Here is a 6476-nt window from a genome sequence, read left to right on the forward strand (position 1 = left end):
GAGGGAGGCTGTGGATCAGGAGTCAGCAGTGAGAGAGACGAGATCACATAACAGTGAGAAGTTCTCCATTAGAGGAGTAAAGTACGCAAGGAGGGTGGAGGTGCTAGGTTAGTAAAATCCTTCTCCCATTCTTGTTCAAACTTGGACAGCCACAATTGAGGTTACGAGAAGGCAACCAAAAGTGGGTGTTGGAATACAATTACAATACTTTGGGAAACTCTTTCAACTCTACAGTTTCGAAACATCATCAGAAGCCCTTGAATCAGTAATACAAGAGCACCTATGTGGGTGGGGGAGGGGAAACAACTATGCGGTACACTCCCACACACACTAAGACACGCAGATTTATATGGAAAAATGTGCCCTGATCTCTAGATCAAGTGCTACTTTCATTCACTGTGTGGGTTACATTTGAAATGTCAGTTGTGAAGTTTTTCATATGGAGTCTGTTGTTTTTGAGATTCCTCCCCTGACCCAAGACTTGCATAAGTAAAGCTCTGCCATTAGACAATCAGTTGTTTCAATCCTTCTAAACTTGCCCAGATGTTGATGAGCACCAGATGACTCTACACCTTCCTTGAAAACAAACAAACTAAGCGACTTCTAGCAGGCTCTTTCCCCCCAGCGTTCCCCATCATGGCTGACACCAATGAGGAGAATCTACGTATCACAGCAGTGTTGATATCAGACAAGCTAATTGTCAAGGGAGATGCCCATCCATTAGTGGGCAGCGGCTCTGAAACCTGAGGAAAAATTACTGGCCTACATAGGATTTGAAAATCAAATAACAGTAGCCTACCTACTAGACCTTCACCGCTCAGGGCTGCATCTGAAGAGTTTCCAGTACTCTACCAGTCTCGACTATGGGAGCTGAGCAAGCAGAGGCCTATCCATTCCATCCCTAGCTTGGGCAGTGGCTAATAAGTGGAAGGCAATCTGCTACAAACTCACCTGTGCTGGGCAGCAGCGGCATGGGAGAGAGTCGAGCGTGGAGAATCATGTTTATGGCATGAAAGGAGACAATGGTAGACCCCTTTCATATTTTTACCAAGAAAACTCCATGGATACACTAAGGGAACGATTGCAGATGGAGGTGGGGTGTTCTGGGAGAGATGTGTCCATGGCATCGCTATGGGTCGGAAACGACTTGATGGCATAAGGCAAAACAAGACAAGACTCATTGGACTGTCAGCTCCTTGAGGGCAGGAATCATGCCTGTCAACTCGGTTGGACTGTTTTTTCCAAAGAGCTCAGTAAAGTGTTCAGCATGCGGAAAGCCCTCGGTAAATACCATTGACTGACTGACAGATAAGTGTGCTCAACAATAGCTTGCATTCATCAAAGCATATAGCGCATGTTATAACACATAACACACTTTCAGCCATGACCGGTTTTCACTGTGGAATGTCGTTAGGTAACTAGAGAACGTTTGTCTGGCAATGTGAACCAGATTGAAGGTGGTGGTGCTGCAGTGTCAGAAGAAACACTTTGCATAATTGCTGGTGATAATTTCAGTGAGAATTTGCCTTGATGTGGCCCTTGCCGAAGACCTCAATCCCCATGTTCTAGGAGATCTGGGCATACTCCAGTTGCTGAATTAAAGGAAGGCATTTTGCTTGATCCAAGAACTAAGCTTGACACCATCTTATCTATATCTCCGTTTCAAGGTTTCCTCTGAAGAAGCCCACCCATTACCTATGTCCCCTCACATCCAGGCCTCTTCTCCTTCCAAACTTCCTCAACACTTACAATCCCCACCCCCTGCCCCACACATCTAAAACCTACCTTGACCCCTGCAAATAGTCATTTGGAGCTGAGCCATTAATTTGGTTTAGTGGAAAATGACAGTAGCCCAAAGTAGTGACAAGGGAAAACCATTCCTGCTATGCAACCTGAGAGATGCAGTCCTGAGAGGGGGCTGTTACTGCTACCACCATTATATCAAAAAGTCTGACGCCTAGGAAAACTCATATTTGCATCATTTGAGGCTCTCCTTCCAAGGAGATCCATCCAAAGCCCACTTTGCTGGTCAGGTGCCTTCCATTTGAAGCTCCCCAAAATGGCCTTCAGGCACAAATAATCAAAAGCCTTAGGTCCCTTACAGCAACATTTTGATAATCACCCCAACCCCACTGTACATATGTAAATAACCTTAAATGCTTTTTCACCAATCCATAACAATGTCTGTCTCCCCTTGAAAACTGTAAGCTCTTTGTGGGCAGGGATTGACTCTGCCAACTGTGTCATACTGTACTCTTCCAAGCATTTAGTACCATGTTCCACACACAGCAAGAGCTCAAAAAATGCCATTGTTTGATTGCTGGATTAGGAAACAGTATGGCCTAGTGGAAATAGTTTGGCTCCTGGAAACAGAGGACCAGGGTTCTAATCCCAGTTCTCCCACTTTTCTGCTATGTGACTTTGGCCATAAAACTTGCAAGTCACTTACCTTTGCTGTGCTTCAGTTACCTGTAAAATGGGGATTAAGATTGTGAGCCCCATGTGGGACATGAACTGTGTCCAACCTGATTAGCCTGAATCTACCCTACTACTTCCCCCTCTCAGGATGGCACCTGGAGAGTTTCCAGTACTCTACCAGTCTTGACTATAGGAGGGAGAGTCAAGCAGAGGCATGCCCATTCCATTCCTAGCTTGGCCGGTGGCTAGCGAGGGGAAGGGATCTGCTACAAGTCCAAACTCACCTGTGCCGGGCAGCAGCGGCATGGGAGACAGATGAGGAGACTCAGGTTTGCTGCATGGAAGAAGGCAATGGTAAACCTCTTACGTATTTTTCCCAAGAAAACTCTATGGATAAACGACCAGAACGATTGCAGATGGAGAGTAAGGTATCCTGTGAGAGATGTGTCCATGGAGGCATTGTGGGTCGGAGATGACACAACAGCATAAGACAAGACCTTAGTACTTAATGCAGTACCTGGTACTTAGAAGTGTTTAACAAATACCATAACAAAAAAAGAAAAAAAAAAAGACCACCCCCATATCCTTGGAAAAGTGACCTTTGGTTGTCTTCAAATTCAGAAGGAAGCCTGGAGAAACGTTGTTCTATGCCTTGTATGAAAGGAAATAGTGAGTGCTAGATCCATCTAGAGTCAAACAAAGCAGGAGTAAACAACACTGTTGAAGTCATCATCCTTATAAGAACACTTATACTCCATCCCCCCACCTTACCTCCTTCCCTTCCCCACAGCACCTGTATATATGTATTTATATATATAATATATGTATATATATACGTATTTATTACTCTATTTATTTTACTTGTACATATTTATTCTATTTATTTTATTTTCTTAATATGTTTTGTTTTGTTCTCTGTCTCCCCCTTCTAGACTGTGAGCCCACTGTTGGATAGGGACCGTCTCTATATGTTGCCAACTTGTACTTCCCAAGCGCTTAGTCCAGTGCTCTGCACACAGTAAGCACTCAATAAATACAATTGAATGAATGAATGAATGAATGAACACTTTACAGCCCTACTTTAGCCGCTATGTTCTTGTCTTATGCTGTCGAGTCGTTTCCGACCAATAGTGACACCAAGGACACATCTCTCCCAGAACGCCCCACTTTCCAACTGTAATTGTTCTGGTAGTGTATCCATAGAGTTTTCTTGGTAAAAATATGAAAGTAGTTTAACACTGCCGCCTTCAGTGCAGGAAACTTGAGTCTCCGCCCTCGACTCTCTCCCATGCTGTTGCTGCCCAGCACGGGTGAGTTTTGACTTGTAGGAGATTGCCTTCCACTCACTAGCCACTGCCCAAGCTAGGAATGGAATGAATAGGCCTCTACTTGACTCTCCCTCTCATTGCCGAGAATGGCAAAGTACTGGAAACCCTCCAGGTGTGACTCTGAGAGGGCAGCCACTACGTTAGACAAAAGTAAATCAGTTTCCATTCTCTCTTGCTTGAGTTAAGAACTGCCTATTTGGTTTGCTTCAGATTAACAGAGTTGCCACCTTGCCTATGGGCCTTGGAATGAGAGGGGCGATTATAATCAAATGTGCTACCCATGCAATAGTTTTGTAGATAATGAGAATTAGAGCTGATGCACTTAATAGCTCAGCCAGGCAAAAATACATAAATTCCACCCACTTCTCTATTTTAGAGGCTGGACCATGATTGATTAACATTGCTCAATGACTAGCGATACAGCTTTGTCTTTCCTATTAATAATAATAATAATAATGATGGCATTTATTAAGCACTTACTATGTGCAAAGCACTGTACTAAGTGCTGGGGAGATTACAAGGAGATCAGGTTGTCCCACGGGGGGCTCACAGTCTTAATCTCCATTTTACAGATGAGGAAACTGAGGCCCAGAGAAGTTAAGTGACTTGCCCAAAGTCACACAGCTGACAGTTGGCAGAGCCAGGATTTGAACCCATGACCCCTGACTCCAAAGCCCGGGCTCTTTCCACTGAGCCACGCTGCTTCAGTATTGCACTATTGCAGCTCTCCAGTTTAGCGTAGTTATTTTGGGAACATTGGAGGCATCTGCTCAAGTTACAGTGTAAGTATACATACAGCAAAGCCCATTTGTAATTCTGTAAATGGTGGGATCTGTGATTTAAAAGTAAGGCTGTTTCTTCAAGTAAAAACAGTCTATACATCTCAGGTTGACTAAAAAAAACCCCTTAGCAGTAGTAAATGTTTTGGATGCTTTGAATGTCAGGAGGTATTCTAATGTGTTTCCAAAATTGACTTTATATTCCTTGTTTTCATGCTCTCACAGAATCCAAATTGGGGACTTGTTATTTATTCTTTACGGCCCCATCTCAATAACTATAAAAAGCTGCCGGCTCCAGAAGCCTTTCTGAAATAGTAAGACAATGGTTTTTTTTGTGTTGTTTGGTTGGCACTGCTCTTTTTAACTTCTATCCTTTATCAAAATATAACCAATTAATGGTATTTATTGAGTGTTTACTGTGTGCAGAGCACTGTACTAAGATACAACACAACAGGGAAGCAGAGTGGCCTAATGCAAAGATCAGAGACTTGGGAGTCAGAGGACTTGGGTTCTAATCCCAACTCTGCCAAATAATAATAATAATGATGATGGCATTTATTAAGTGCTTACTATGTGCAAAGCACTGTTCTAAGCGCTGGGGAGGTTACAAGGTGATCAGGTTGTCCCACGGGGGGCTCACACTCTTCATCCCCATTTTGCAGCTGAGGGAACTAAGGCACAGAGAAGTGAAGTGACTTGCCCACAGTCACACAGTAGACATTTGGCAGAGCCAGGATTTGAACCCATGACCTCTGACTCCAAAGCCTGGGCTCTTTCCACTGAGCCACGCTGCTTCTCATGCTTGCTGTGTGACCTTGGGCAAGTCCCTTAACTTCTCTGTGCCTCAATTTCCTCAACTGCAAAATGGGGATTAAAAATCTAAAGTGCTCTAGACTGACAATTCACCTGGAGAAGATTAAAGAATTCCTCTGATGCCAGAGAGCCGAAGGTCTGTCATGGAGCCTGTTACCTAGGTGGCAAGCCCCATGGGCCAACTAAAAGTCAACAGGGCAATTGCTGCTTCCAATTTTCCTTACTGCTGCGATAGCTTGAACTCCCCCAAATGCCACCTCTGACTTTTGGAGCGGGGTAGGCTGTCCAGAGTGAACCTGAGCCATCCACGTCTCTCCGAGGGACTTTGTCTTGCAGGGCAATAAAGAAATCTCTGCAGATTTCACTTATGCCAGCTAAAGCCCCTGAAACCCAGCACAGGGCATCCAGAACAGTCCCTGTTAACACCTCGATAAACAGAAATGGTCTAACAGAGTCCTGGGGGACGAGTGTCTGGAGCCAGGAGAAGTAGGATTCAGCAGGAGCTGGTCGGGGGTGGTTATCATAGCTGGAGATGATGCTCTCCTGTCAGCTCCTTCCTGATAGGATCCAGGGCTTAGAAGAAAGGTCCTGGATCCATTTGCGCTGGCCGAAAATGATAGAAACTGAAGATTGATTGATTAATTGACTGATTGAAGATGAAAGGAGATTGTGCGATGTTCAGAGACAATTCCCCCAGCAGGGAGACTCTCTCAGCCCAGAGTGACCCTGACTGGGACACTACATTTGAACAGGTTGTGAGTGTGTGTATGTGAGTGAGTGTGTTTGTAATGAGCTTGGAGAGTCACTGAACTTTCATTCATTCATTCAAATGTATTTATTGAGCGCTTACTGAGTGCAAAGCACCGTATTAAGCGCTTGGGAGAGTACAGAAGCAGTGAAGCAGAGAAGCAGTGTGGCTCAGTAGAAAGAGCACGGGCTTTGGAGTCAGAGGTCATGGGTTCAAAACCCGGCTCCGCCAATTGTCAGCTGTGTGACTTTGGGCAAGTCACTTCACGTCTCTGTGCCTCAGTTACCTCATCTGTAAAATGGGGATTAAGACTGTGAGCCTCACGTGGGACAACCTGATCACCTTGTAACCTCCTCAGCACTTAGAACAGTGCTTTGCACATAGTAAGTG

General features: G+C 44.7%; 2 non-coding genes across 2 annotated transcripts; one reads left to right on the forward strand and one right to left on the reverse strand.

The window, feature by feature from the left end:
* Positions 1 to 2555: 2555 nt before the first annotated feature.
* LOC119931109 lies at positions 2556 to 2692 on the forward strand. Its single transcript, XR_005451971.1, has one exon. It is a non-coding gene; the product is annotated as a small nucleolar RNA SNORA7 (small nucleolar RNA).
* A 1046-nt stretch (positions 2693 to 3738) lies between these two features.
* LOC119931213 lies at positions 3739 to 3876 on the reverse strand. Its single transcript, XR_005452068.1, has one exon. It is a non-coding gene; the product is annotated as a small nucleolar RNA SNORA7 (small nucleolar RNA).
* Between the last annotated feature and the right edge of the window lie 2600 nt (positions 3877 to 6476).

This window comes from Tachyglossus aculeatus, chromosome 7 (assembly GCF_015852505.1).
Source record: "Tachyglossus aculeatus isolate mTacAcu1 chromosome 7, mTacAcu1.pri, whole genome shotgun sequence".
NCBI classification, from domain to species: Eukaryota; Metazoa; Chordata; class Mammalia; order Monotremata; family Tachyglossidae; genus Tachyglossus; species Tachyglossus aculeatus.